The 13978-nt window shown below is 49.1% G+C and overlaps 1 protein-coding gene across 1 annotated transcript in view; it reads right to left on the reverse strand.

The window, feature by feature from the left end:
• The window catches only part of NEURL1B (neuralized E3 ubiquitin protein ligase 1B), a gene marked incomplete at both ends in the record, with an annotated part of 91245 nt that overhangs the window by 32430 nt on the left and 44837 nt on the right, over positions 1 to 13978 (reverse strand). The window lies entirely within an intron of this gene.

Raw genomic sequence — 13978 nt, forward strand, 5'->3', positions numbered from 1 at the left:
AAAGGGTACGTGCTGCACCGTGAGCCGATAAACCCAAACTCTTTCACCCCTCCGTGCCTTTTACCTACGGGGTGACCTTGGATGAGCCACTTTGCATCTCGGTGACACGGCTTCCCCATCTGGGAATGGAGCGTATTAGCCAGAGCGTTGTGTTGGCAAATTCATTATTAGTTTGAAGCACACGGGTACCATGGTGATGAAGGACAACTCAGCCGCCAGCATCAAGTGCGGGATTGATAAGATTTGCCTCACAATTTTTCTCTCTTCCATCTCAGACATAAAAGCATGTTTATAGCCCCATTAGAGAAGAGTAAGAGCTTCCTTCTTCTTCCCGGTCACACTTGTGGTGCTGAGGGGTGATGCTGCTGAGCCTTTCTTCTCTGAGGCTCTTTTTCTTAGTTTTAAGGATGGAGAAATGGGAGGATCAGAGCTAAAAAATGTGCTGCAACCAACATACTGAGCTGACAGCACAGCGTGTAGTGTTCGGGAAAGGCCACCCTGTCCCTCAGCAGAAGTCACATCTGTGGACTATCACATGTCCTGGGACACAAAAAGTGGTAAGAGGGAGAGAACCAAGCATGAGTAGCTCAATGGCCTGGCAGACACCAGGCTCTGATCTATTGTAGGGAACCTAAAATAACAAGCCTTTAATCCCTAGATCATGTTGAATGGGTCAAATATGGCTCAGGAGATGAGAGGGGACAGAAAAACCTAATTTCCAGTATTTTGTGCCATCATATGGATTTGTTAAAAATGGGATTATCAAATGAGATGCCAGCAGCTGTTCTTCAAAGCGCTTGCACCCATCTGCTGTCTTCTGGGGTTAGCATGTGTCTCCCACTGTCTTCGCTGCCCTGAACCGAAACCCATGAGCAGGAGCTGGCACAGGCAGCACCGCGCTGCCCTTCGGGGAGAAGGGAAGGGCAGCAAAATCATCCTATTAACACAGAGGGGAAAGTCCTTGATTCACTAGACAGCGGGGAATGGGAGGCTTTGGCTAATCCCAGCTGCTTTCCCTCAGCAGGGAGTGGCAGTTGTTATTTTAGGGCTTAAATGAGCCTTAAAAAGCCAGCAGCGGCGCAGGGGTTCTCTCTCTGCGGCTGCCGGGGCAGCTGATGGATGTGCCATGTGTGGGCTGTGTGCCACCTCCTCGAGGGACGCGCCGCATCCCTCCTTCCTCACCCCGACCACACCAGCCCAGAGACGGTCCCTGCCTTTCCCAAGAGTCTTCCAGCCCTTCCTCCTCCCTCAAAAATGAGGCAAAAATAGAAGACAATAAAATGGAAATGCACATCCTTAGGACATGGAGGCAGCCTCCAGGAATGCAATCAACGCTCCTACTTCTTGGCATTGTAAAAATGTAGAGTTTGTTAAAATAAACCCCCTTCACACAGTGCAAAACAATAAGCATGAGAAATAGTTTAGCGAGGATGACTTCACCCTCCCCAGAAACCACACTGAGAAAGTGCAAGAGAACCAGCAAACGCCACTGAGCAGGGACTGAAAGGCAACGCAAAGTCACCGCTCAGCCTGCAGAAACACGGAGAGGAAGGCAACTGTCCCGAGCAAGGGACCACAAATGGAAGCTCATTAGCATGTTAAAATCCTTTCCACTCCAGCAAGTTTTGATAACTATTGATAACACACTTCAGTAGTTTCTTCTGTAAGAAGAAAGGCTGGTCCTCTGAAGAAATCCCCTCTCTCACCCTCTCTTTGATCAAGGGACAGCATGACCTGCATGTGCATGTCATTTCTTTGGTATCTGTACTCTCACTTACAGCCATAAAATAGTAATCTTGCCTAGTATCTTTTATTACTAGATCTTAAATCTTTTTGCAGACAAAGTCAGTGACAATATCCTTGTTTTATAGGTGATGGAACTGAGGCACAAGGAACCCAGGAGACACATACAAGGTGACCCCATTGGCAGACGTGGGAGCAGAGCCCTGGAGCAGAGTACCCACAAAACACCATGTTGGATCCAGCCCACAGGGCACTTTTAGCTGTGCACACTGTACTGCTGCTTCTCCATTGGTGTTCTGTGGTCCCCCCCAGTTCATCTCAGCGGCATCAGTGGCGTAAGATCAGGGTAACACCAGGCAAGGGAAAAGCTCTCTGAAGGGTGTTCTGTATTACACTGCTGTCAGACAGCTGCTTCCCAGCTCGGTTTCATCCCCTCTGAATCTTACTGGGCATGGATGTGCATTCAGGCCTTTAAAATATGGTGAGGAATAAAAAAAAAAAAGACAAATTTCTTTCTGAATCAAAAAAGGGATGAATTTCACCCGAGGTTTGTCTCAGGCAGGGATATGATGCAAACCCTCCTATACCCATGTACGCAGGCCAGAGCTCTCAGGAGAGGGTACGGGCTGTGCTGGACATTAGCAGTCATGTAATGACACTTCTAGAAATGTAATGTTTCCGGAGATGCAAATAGCTACACAGAACTGCTAAATTTCCACTGATTGATACCAGCCTGAGGTGTAACTCTTCTTATGGCATCAAATGGGTTGCATTGTCTGTGGAAATCCCCTGGGGGATCAGGTTTTGGGGGATGAAAGATGATATGTGAGGTGCTACCCTTACCAGCTGCCATTCTTGTCTATCTAACAGATGGCAGTAAATAATGGCACAAGCACCTCTTTCAGTAAGAAGGAGATAAAATAGTGAGAAACCTGTCTGTCTTTCCCTTTCAGGGCAGCTAGCCCTCCCATGCTGAAGCAGAGCCATGTCCCCCGATCCCAAATCCCGCTGCCCCGCAGGGTGCACCTTCCCTGCCCGCAGAGCTCACCCTGCTCCTGCTGCCCCCAGTTTTACTCCTTCGCTCCCAAACGGGCCAGTTCTGTCTTGTTCATAGCTGAGCTCCACCAAAAACCTGTGGACCTCCCTAAATCTCTGTCTTTTGCCAAAGGCCAGCTTGCTGCTTGCCAGCATTTCCCTCCAGAGCCATGTACAACGCAGCGCCATCCCATCAGCTTTCACCCCGATTTCACACCCCTGTACCTTCCGTTCCCTTTCTTCCTTCCTTTCTTTCCTTGCTTCCTTCTTTACTTCCTTCCTTTTTTCCTTCCTTCCTTCCTTCTTTTCCTTTGCGCTTGTACCATCCATTTCTCTTTCAGCCTCGTCTGTCTGAAGCTCTGAGACTGTCCAAACCACTTCCACCACATCTCACCTTGAAACCTCCCTTTCCCTCCCTTATTTAGCAGGAGCTCCCTGGGAATTCTCAGAGACTGCAGACAAAAGATACCCTGGAAAAATACGTGAGCCGACTGTACAAGCCTACAATGCAAAATACCACCATCCCTAAAAGAGTACAGTTACTCTGACGTGCACACCAGTGACATATAATACATCTTCTTCAACAGGTACGTTACGTGCTTCCCCTATAGAAGTCAGGCTCCCGCCAGCACCTTGTGTTTCCTTTCCTCACCCCTCTGGCTCAAGCAACTGTCCAGGAGAGAGCAGATTTGACTGATAAAAACAGATGTTGCTCTTCTCACAACCTCACAGTCTCCGCACCTCGCTGATGGAAGGGGAGTACTAATAAACTGCGTTCTTACTTGGAGGAAAAAAAAAGAACGAACACCCCCCCTGTTCCTTGAATTCCCATAATACGCATTTAAAGAGGTATTTGTTTAGGAGGGAAGTGTGTTCGGAGCATCCTCCGGCACTGCGCGCAGCCATCCTGCCACCCACACCTTCCAACTGCTGAAAGCAATTACTTTCCTCCCCTGCTCTCAGGACTAGCACAGGATGCACCAGGTCTCCACAGGTCATGCACAGAAACTGGTTTCACTTCATTATTTTTTTCTTCTTGTAAGAACTCAAGGGAAGCAGGAGCTTCCAGCAAAACAGTAGGAAAATCTTCCAAACAGCTTCTTAAACTGGCCTTGACTGCGCAGCAATTGAAGCTGTTTCCTGATCCAAGTCCTGACTGCCTGCTGGAGAGCTGGCTGATGTGAGGCTTTCTTACCCAGAGCTGGGGAGATTAAATCACATTTTCTGGGAGATAGGGGGGAATGGTGTTGAGCTGGAGGTGACCCATGGGATCTGACGCAGACAGGGAAACGCAGCCCACAGAGATGGACCAGCCCCAGGGTCAAACAAGCCCTTTGTGGCTTCGAAAGAAGCAGCGACCATCTCCCCTGACCGCATTTCCATATTCGAAGTGCAGCAAGTGGCTATGACATGTGCCAGCCATGCAGCGTATGGAAAAGAATCTGTGATGAGATGCCAGAGCAACTCTCAGCTGAAGAACGTGTGGGCATTCCTGGCAAAAGCGACTCTGTGATGGATCTTCAGCTGCAGGAATTAGAGCCCAGGCAGAGAGAGGAAAAGGAAACGATGAAACCACAGTGCAGCAAAACATGGTTTGGTGTCATTTGCATGAGCCACATCCCGAATGGCTTTGGTAAATATAATAACACAGTCCCCAAATGGCAGCAGAGGCAGTCAGGAAGAGCAGAAGCCGGGGTTGCAGCAAGGACAACAAGGCTGCGAGAAGGAGCAAGGACAGTGAGCCAGCAGAGAGGAGGCATCAACAGGACTTGGTGAAAGCATCTTTTTCTGGGCTGCTGATTGTCCTGCCGTGTTATTAATTTCTCTAGATAAACAGCACTTTCTCTCCAAAGGACCCAAAAGCATCACCCCGGGTTGTTCTCCACCCTTCTCAGAGGACGAGGGGAGCAGAGGGGCTTCTGGCAATGGCCAAACACAGGTCCGAGCCTGCAGCCCCAGCAGCATCAGCATTGCTGGGAGATGCTCCATCTGCAAGTCCCAGCCGAATGCCCTTTCCTTCAGTGGGGGCGGAGGGTGGGTTGGGCCCATGTAAGGAAGAATTTCCAATTTAGAAACAAACAGAGGCAGCTCCTATTATTGTCAGTGGAATGTCAGCATCTCTGGTCCCAAGCACCGCTGTCAACAAACAGGCTCACAAATGCTCCTTCAGCACCAGCCAAAATAAAACCCATCTATAACTCAGCATTCACCACACACGTAACAAGCTCTCCTTTTTGTTTTTAAATCCAGTCTTGTCCACGTAATTTTAAGAGAAAGGAACTGTTTGTGGGCTATGTTATCAAATGACTCATCATTTTATGTGACAGTGTAATAGGATTTAGAGAATTCTTGGCACACCAGTGTGGATTATGCGTTATAATCTCTTAATTTGGACTGTTAGTGCTGTGCAGCAGTGACTGGAGCGGGAGGGAGGGAGCAGGTTATCTGAATTACCATCCTAGCTCTGCTCCTGCTTAGCTGTGGAACCTTTGCCCATTAGTTACCCTCCTTCTGCCTTCCTTTCCTCATTTGCAAAGCCAACACACACCTGTGTCTTACAGCACAATTAGCTCATGTTCACCCGGGAGATCTGAAGAACATTATATAAGTGCAGAATATTACTTTAATAAGGGAAGAAAAGCAGAAGGACTTTGTTTTGGATGCAACAGGTTGATCTTGGGAAGTACTATCAACTACCAGGACACAATCTCTGGGTGCTGTATACCAGTCACAAGCTAATTGGAGACAACTAATTATTTTCAGAAACACAAAGAACAGGAAGTGCTAACAGGAAGCCTAGAGATTTGCAAACTGGGACTCTTCAGAAAATGAGAGTAATTTCTGATAAACATTGGTATGCAGAAGATAAATAAGAACCCCTGGGGGAACTCCTCTCTTATCCCCCAAATTCTGCATGGTGATGTAACCTTGACAAGCAACGCTGTGCTAGCAGCTCTGAGACTGGCAAGTAGGGTGACAAGCAATTAGGCTGATGAGAAGCCACCCAGAGGAAATGGAAGTGCGTGTGAATCAGGAACTGTGGACACTTGTCCGCTTCAGGCTGGACTAAAAGAACCAGAGTCCGTTTCCCCGGTCCCACTGTCAGAGCAGAAGAGTTTGGGATCAGAGTGTGCTCGGGAGATGCAAACAAACAAGACTGGAGCCTAACATCTGCAACTGCTACTCCTGACCCCCCCTAGGCTTTCAGTTCCCCTCTTCTTGGTAAATATAAACTGGCCCATATTTAGCAAAGGGTCACTAAGCGGGGAGGAGGTACCAATTTCCAAAGCCATCCCATTCTCTCCAGCTGGCTGCCTCCTGAGTCTGTTAAGTCCAGCTTTGTCTGCACCGTTTGTGCAGTCCCTGGTCTGGTCTTAGCAGGGAGCAGTATTTGTGCAGGCAAGGAGGATGCAGTCTGTGATACACAAATACCACGGGAGGAATTTTGGGAGACTGAGAAATCCTCCCCAGAGAGAAAAGGAAACTCATCCAGAAGAAATGAAAAAAGCCCCATTTACATTTGCTGGCAGGAGGGTTTCTTCTGAGCAATTTGGAAAGCAGCACACTGCTGCCAAAGTGAATCTGTCAGAATTGGGACGTATCTGGGGTAGGTAACCGGCCTTTCCTGGGGCTGACTAAAGACCGGCTTCTCCTAGTAAAGGAAGAGAGGTCGCCGTGACAGACAAAGCAGGCAGACAGCAATGAGTGGCCTCTGGGAGCTCTTTCGGGAACAAATGACAAGCGAGAAACACAACCATAGGACGTCTGCCCATGCTTTGAGCTCTCTCACCTGTTACTCATTTCCCCAGACAGGGCAATGACTGAACAGTCACTTTTAAATGCAGTAGCTGATAATATTTCACATCTTAGGAGCTCATAGAAAAAAAAACATACCACATATCCTACCTCTAACACCTTGTAAATATGGGACCAACTTCTTAAGTCTCTATTTGGGAGTTATTCTCTTGAAATTAAATAGGAGGAGGGAGCAAAGGGGCAGAAGGATACTGGATAGTGCAGAAAAACATCTTTCACTTCTGGCTCAACCTTGCCAATCTTTTCACACATATCATAGAAAAAAGGAGTTGACCCTTAATGGCTCATAGTTAATTTATAAGTGGGAAGCACTATGCCCAGAGGATGCTTGTGCTGCCGTAACAGCTACCCAGGCACAAAGCTGTTGCCTGAAGGGCTGTGGGAGAGCTCAGCCCACCAAGACTGGATGCTGGGCTGGATGCTGCCCACCTGCTTGCCGGGGACCTCACATGGCCATCCACCAGCACGTCATCTCGGCGGAAAAATGCACGTGGGGCCAGCGAGGCGGATAGAGCATCCACGTGGAAACGAGCAAAAGCCTTTTGTTCTGCACATCTCCTGCGTTTCATTCAGCGCACCCAGCGCAGGCGAGGCGAGAGATGAGTCAAAGCTCTCAGCGCTGGATGTGCCTCTCCAAGGGCTCAGCGCGGTGCTCCTGGTTACGGTGAGATCAGCGCCTGCCCCGTCACGGCACTGTGCTGTGCCACCCACCCGCCCACTCCCACGCCGTGCTCAGCCAAGGCACCCTCATCCCAAAGTCCACATCCTACCGCCTGCATCCCACCTTCTGCGTCCCACCACCCACACCTGCTTCACCCACAGCTGCCAGGGAGGTGGAGTCGCCGTGACATTGCCTGGGATCATAGAGCCACCCATGGGGATTTCTGGAGAGAACCCAAACCTGTGTGAGAGTGGGCTCGGGATGTCCCACAGCCCTGCTCTTGGCCTCAAGTTCATATTCGCCCCCACGAGCACCATAGGGATTGTCATGTGGTCTAACAGCTCTGCTCTGGAGGCTTTCCTAGAAGAGATGACCCCCAGACACAGCCTCACCCAGCAGAAAACATGCCTTTGACTGGGGGATTCAGGTTTGCCCCTCCTGTGGGCTTCTCTTCTATCTTGCCCCAAGGAGAGGACCATGAAGAGCATCATTCCTGCTGGTACCCCAGTGCTGTGTGAAGGCTACCGGCTTAGGCAGTGGGAGGGCTCACTGGGGGACAAATGTGTTTGTTCCTTAGGGTTCCTGGCTACTGAACCCTCCCCTCCCTGCTCAGAGCATCTCCAGAGGACCCCTGGTCACAGCACAGTGCTTGCAGGGACCTTCTGCAGCGCCTGGCTCAGCTCTAGGCTTGGTACCAACTCCCACCATCAACACTCGTCCTCCAAATCCCACCAGTGCCAAAGCCTGTCAAAAACTCCAGCCAAATCAGCACAAACACAGCAGAGCATCTATGAGCAGAAGGGCAGGAAGAGGCAGCAACAAGCACAGTGGTGCGAGGACCGGGGTGGACAGCAATAGCTTACAGCAGCGCTGCCACGTGGTTTCAAACCAGAACCCATGCATCACTTGTATAAAAAAAGCCCATTGGGATAAAGGAGAACCCAAATGAGAGAAACTCACCAGACTTTCCCTTAACTGTGAACAAATCAGAGCAGCGTGAATGTTGTTATTCCCTTTGTCTACTCTAGCACCCACAATAAACGTTATATCTCCTCTTTGCCACAGACTGTCCTACTGGAGCTGCGGCACTAAATCCTGACCCCACATACAAAACACTGCTGCCTTTATCCCTAACCCCAAGAACGTGAAATCAAATGACAAAGGATCCAACCTCAGCTGTCCTCTTTGGGGCAGAACAAGACATGATTTATAGATTTACATACACACATACCCATCTATTCATCCTCTTAGCAAACAGTTCATCAAGTGTGCCTTAAGCCTTTCTGAATCAAGCGATTCTCTGCCTAGACAATCAATCCCTAACTGTGAGTCTGCAGGGAAAGACATCATGTTGCAGGAATGCTGCAGAAGCCGTTGCATATACTGTTCCCTTTGTTGAGAACAGCATCTTTGCCTTGGATATACTTTTTTTTCCTCCTTAGCCATTTAATTTCATGAAACAGGGCCCAGTTCCAGCAGGCAAGAAGAACATAGCTAGATTTTGCTTCCCCTTTCCCGAAAGGCTGAGAAACCAGATTTAAAAAATGTGTGTAGTGGGCGTTTGGTGGGACGAATTCACTTCCATAGTTCGGCATTTTTGAGATAGAGAGAGCGAGCAATAATTACATTGCATATGGTGCCTGGTTTTTCTTCTATAGCAGGTAGCCTAGAGAGCTGCCGCTTCCCCTGCCGTGAAAAAATAGGAGCTGTATTGATTCAAAGAAATTCTGCAAGAGGCTTCACGTTAGACCTTTTGTCAAAAAGGCTCAGTGCAGAAATTTGTAGAAACTTATGTAGTGCTTGCGTATAACGAAAAGCAAATTATACGTTGACAGCAACCTAAAGGGCAGCAGCTCTCTAGGGCATAGCCTGTCTTATTCTCTACAGTCCAGCACCAAACACAACAGGGATTCCCCGTGCATGGCTGGGGCTGTAGCACACTCACCTATAACCATAGTAACAATAATAACCCTTCTGAAAAACATCTGATTAATCTCTCATAAGGACTTTAAATCCAGATGTACCTCCCTCGGACATGACACAGATGAAAACAGGATCGAAGTTTCTACAGATATCCAAGTGTAAGGGCATAATTCAGCATTACTATCCTTGCAGATCCGGCAGCAAGGACAAATAGGCAACAGGGCAAGTTTCAATCCTTCTCTGTCCTCCGATGCCACCCATGGCAGCGATGGCCCCAAGGACTGTCCAGCCAAGCCTTTCCTCTGCATGCCCACGATGGGGAAAACGTGTTGGAGCTTGGGTGGAGAGAACATAAAGACCAAGGGTGATTCTACTGTGACCAGTGATCTTAAACCACTGCAGAGTGACCACTGTGAAGACGTGGCTTCAACACACCGGGCATTCACACACTTGGTTTGCAGGAATGGAGACAAGTGGAGATCTCCATGTGCTACTGGGAGAGGGTTGGGAGACCACGTAAGGAATGGGCCAAAGGAGCAAAGCAGAAAGATTCCTAATGAATGACGTTCCTGTTCCCATGCATTCTTATTAGCAAAATAAAAAGCGGAGAAAACAATTGCCAAGATGTGCTACATCTGCAGAATTGTGTCCAAACTAGATGCTCATCCATGTTTTATAAAGCACCAGTAATTCTTAAAATATACTTACTTTTTTTTTTAGCTGCCAATTTTAGAGACTTCCCAGGAGATAGTGGCCGAAACCTGCTATCTCAGCTATTAAATAAAAAGACAGGGTATTTTTATTGAAAAACCCAAAACACCCCCATGAGACCCAACAACTCAGACTGAAGATAACAGCCCTGCAGCCATGAAACTTGGTTTTAGACTACAATAAATAGCTTCAGTTACTAAATCTTGCCTCTGTGTTGCATGTGCTAGGCAAATTCTTCGTTTTCCGTTCACAGGGAAGCCCCTTTCCACCAGCCGGCTGCAGAAATCCGTCCTTTTAACCAACACACACCTCGGCATCACACAACTTTCTGCTCTTCTCCCAGTGGGTCGCTGCAGCTCCTGGCACAGGGAACCTGACAACACGGGCAGCGAGCGCATCATCCAGCTCAGCTCATGGCACAGACATCAGCCAGGAGCAGCGCCAGCCCTCCCCAAGATAAGCGATAACACGGGGGTAGCCATACGAAAAGCCTGGCGATTGCTTTATCCCTGAACTCAGTGACCTGATTTATGGTTGTGTCCCTACATTTTAATGTTTAATGATTTCTAGTAATGAATCCCAAACCTGAGAGCAGGCAGTTTCCTCAGAGCCGGTTTCTGACGGCATCCACATCCATGCACAAGCGGACAGAAGGGGACCTGCCCGCTGGGTCAGGTTCCTGTGGGTACCATCAGGAGGACCTTCTGCTCAGGCTGCACTTCACCCAAAGGGCTACATCCTCGCATGGACTCCAGACAGCGAGTTTGCACCAGTTAAGACCCTACACCTACGTTTGGTCAGTTTTTCTCCCATATACAAGGCAGAGATCTGAATCTTGATGCCTATTCCTCTGTGATTTGGAGCAGGATACAGGATTTCTCTCTCCCTTTGAGAAAGGCAACTGAAAGACAACTACTACAGTGCCACGTGGATTTGGGGATGTTTGCAAAACTGCAGAAATCAGAGCTGTCTAATAGAGAGAGAACACTGAATTCATTACGCCCCCAGACTGGATTTGGGCTCAAAGAAGTTTCAAATGACAGGGATATTACGAAACTTAATAGGACGTTTAAGCCTTGCTTTTGCGGTGCCAGAGAACCAGCCTTTTGGCTTGACATTGAACCCTTCCCTTGGAAAAGCCTGAGCCCCATCCTCAGCTTTGCACACTCACAAACGAGGCCCACGCTGGCAGGTGTGAAACACACACCAAACCCACACGAGGGCGAGAGGCGAGGTGCCGGCCCAGCTTTTCGGAAGCAGCCAAGCACCAACGCGTGCCCAAGCTGACGTGTGCTCCTGGCAGCTTACGCTCCCGGGAGAAGGGCTCGGCAACGTCTGGAAAACAGCTCTTTCCAAAGCATCTCACACACCGATTCATGAGAAAAACAAGGCCTCCCAAGCAGCAATATCTACAAAACATTTCTGCAAGGTTTTTTTTCTAGGTTTTCCCTTGTCAGTGCCCAGGAAGCACATCTAGAGCACTGAGGTGGGCCACAGCTCCTTGAGGAGGATGGTGACATTGGCCAAGGAGGAACAAGGACTCAGGACATGTCTTCCGGGGCTGACCTGTGCTGGGACACCTCAGCTGCGTGCACGTGAGCTAGGACAGACCTGGCAGAGCAGCTGCTTTGGGATGGGACGTGCATGCAAGTGAGATGAACCACACACTGGCAAAGGGTTGTGCAGAGCTGTCTGGACCATCTCGGCCAGCTCAGAGATCTCCAAGGTTGTGGTAGATGCTCTGCAGCTGCCAACTGCAGCAGTTTCTTAGAGGGAAGCTGCATTGATGGGCATAGCATGGGACAGGCATTCAATCCCTTCTAGCTAGCCCAGCTCTTGGACCAGCTTCATGCTGGCATACAGATATGTGGCTCCAAGTCCCTTGGTTGTAGCAGAGGACTTTCTTCATCATGCACCTATTCTAGCTCGTCTCACTGGCAAGGTCTTTTAGCCTTGACTGGGTTTGCTCAGTGAAAGAACTGCACTGAGTTTTTGGATAAAATCAACAGAAAATCTGTCATTGGTTTTCCTGTGGCCATAAATTCTCTCTGTATTTTAAAACCACGTCTATTCTGAACAGAAGGACCCATCCTTGTAGTGCACTTTGTTACTGAAGGGTTGTATTTAAAGCGAAGAGGAAACAGTGACTGTTACGCATCTCTGTTCAGGGAAAAGGAGACGATGTCTCACAATACTTGTGATACCTCTAGGTATTAAAACCAACAGTTTGCAAGACATCATCTCCACTGCCTGGCAAGGACTGAGCCTGCTGCCTTCACTATGCTCTTGGCTTACACCAGCCCATCCATCACCTGCCTTTTTAACTGGCAATGATGAGGAAATTATGCATGCGAGCAGTCATGTGCACCACAGGGTGTAATTCCTGACGTCCCATAGCAAACATTTTTCCCGGTGCTAGCAGGTGTTTCAATCCTTCATCTGGACTTTTATGAACAGTGCTGCTGGGTATCTCCTTCCAGCTGCTCCCACTGCCGAGCTGCCAGCTGTGTGCCAGCTGAAAAAAACATATTAAAAATACATGAAGGTTTCTGGGGCATCTGGAGCAGCTCGGTGGGCGCTGCCATCACCCTGCAGCTTGGCCTTGAAGGCTGGTAGAGGAAGAAAGCAAGAGGGTAGTAACTAGACCAGCTGCTGGCTCCTCATGTTCCCCCAGACTCAGTGGGTTGCGTTTGTGCCTCAGCAACCAGCACAACACGGAGCAACTAATCCTGGCCAAGCCTGGCCCATGAAGATGTAAGGAGGGGTTGGGGACAAGTGGGTCACTCAGCTGCTGTCCCCCCAAGTTCATATTGATGTGAGCTCTACCCAAATAGCATGACAGCGGTTCCTCCTTCTTCCTGCTTCCAAGCAAAGCTGCCCAGAGCAAGTAACATCACACGCAAGGCTCGTCCCCGCAGTTCAGTGACACAGCTGTCACAAGCGCTCGGGCTCTGCCTTCTCAGGAGGGGATTTCACGACACGTTTTTTCCCACGCATCTCAGTGCTTCATTAAAATACAAACGAGCCTCAGAGCACTCCGAGGAGGTGGTGTGTGTTGCATTGCGTTTCTACACTAAGAAACCAAGGCGTGGAGATGTCACGAAGCTGGCAGCAGCCCACTGAAGTCACTGGGAAAGTCTCCTATCGCTTCAGTGGGAAGGTGGGTTGGGGACTCCAGCCTTCTCCAGACAGGGAAGCCACTGGTGCAGCCAAGCCAAGTTTGCTGTTGCACAAGCAGGGGAATGGCACACTGCTGGGGTATGAGAGGACTCCAGGTAAGGAAGGAACAGCACTGGAGCTGGCTGCCCACAGCAGCACCACTTCACATGATGCACATTCTGCATCACTCAGGAGAGGGCTAGCCAAGTCCACCTCCATCCACCATCTACACCCAGCCTGGCAGAAGACATTTATTCCTAGAATCAGTGGAGTTTTATCAGTAGGCTTCAACCTACAGCATTTCCACGCGTATTTCTGGGCCACGCACAGCCCTGCTCAGCCTGGAGCTGCAGCGCTCCCTGCCCTGCTTCTGGAAGGACTCGGGGGCTCTGTGCTGTTGGTGAGCTTTACACGGGGCTCCAGAATGACTCTCACCTCCCAGCCTGTCCCAGAAGCCAGCTCTCCAAAAGCCTAAAAGGTCAGACCACACAGTGTGTTCAGCAACGTTACAGCACTCTGTAGAAGATGGTATTTCTGGGTCTGCAGCCATTTAATGTCCCTGGCAATTAAAAGAGGCAGAGTCCTGAGTCTCTCTCTGAAACAAGGCAAATCACTGATTAAGGAGTAATGGAATAAGGAAAAACAGGACATGGGTTTACTTTACTTATTTCTTTTGCTGTAATTGTTCCAGATCTGTGCAAGGAAAGCATCCCTCAGGGCTTATCAGAGCAGCCACCGCAAAGGAGAACAAAGGAAACACCAATCATTTCCAGTAAATCAAAAAATGACAAGCTTTAACCTTCAGAAGAGAGCAGATTCCTGCAAAGGGTTTGGCTGCTCTGTCTTGGAGTTTCCTTTTCCCTAGTCCCAGTTTCCTAGCAAAAGTTTCCTCAAACAATAGAGATTGGCATCAAAGAAGAAAGAAAAAAA

Source organism: Nesoenas mayeri (genome assembly GCF_963082525.1).
Source record: "Nesoenas mayeri genome assembly, chromosome: 14".
Classification (NCBI taxonomy): Eukaryota; Metazoa; Chordata; class Aves; order Columbiformes; family Columbidae; genus Nesoenas; species Nesoenas mayeri.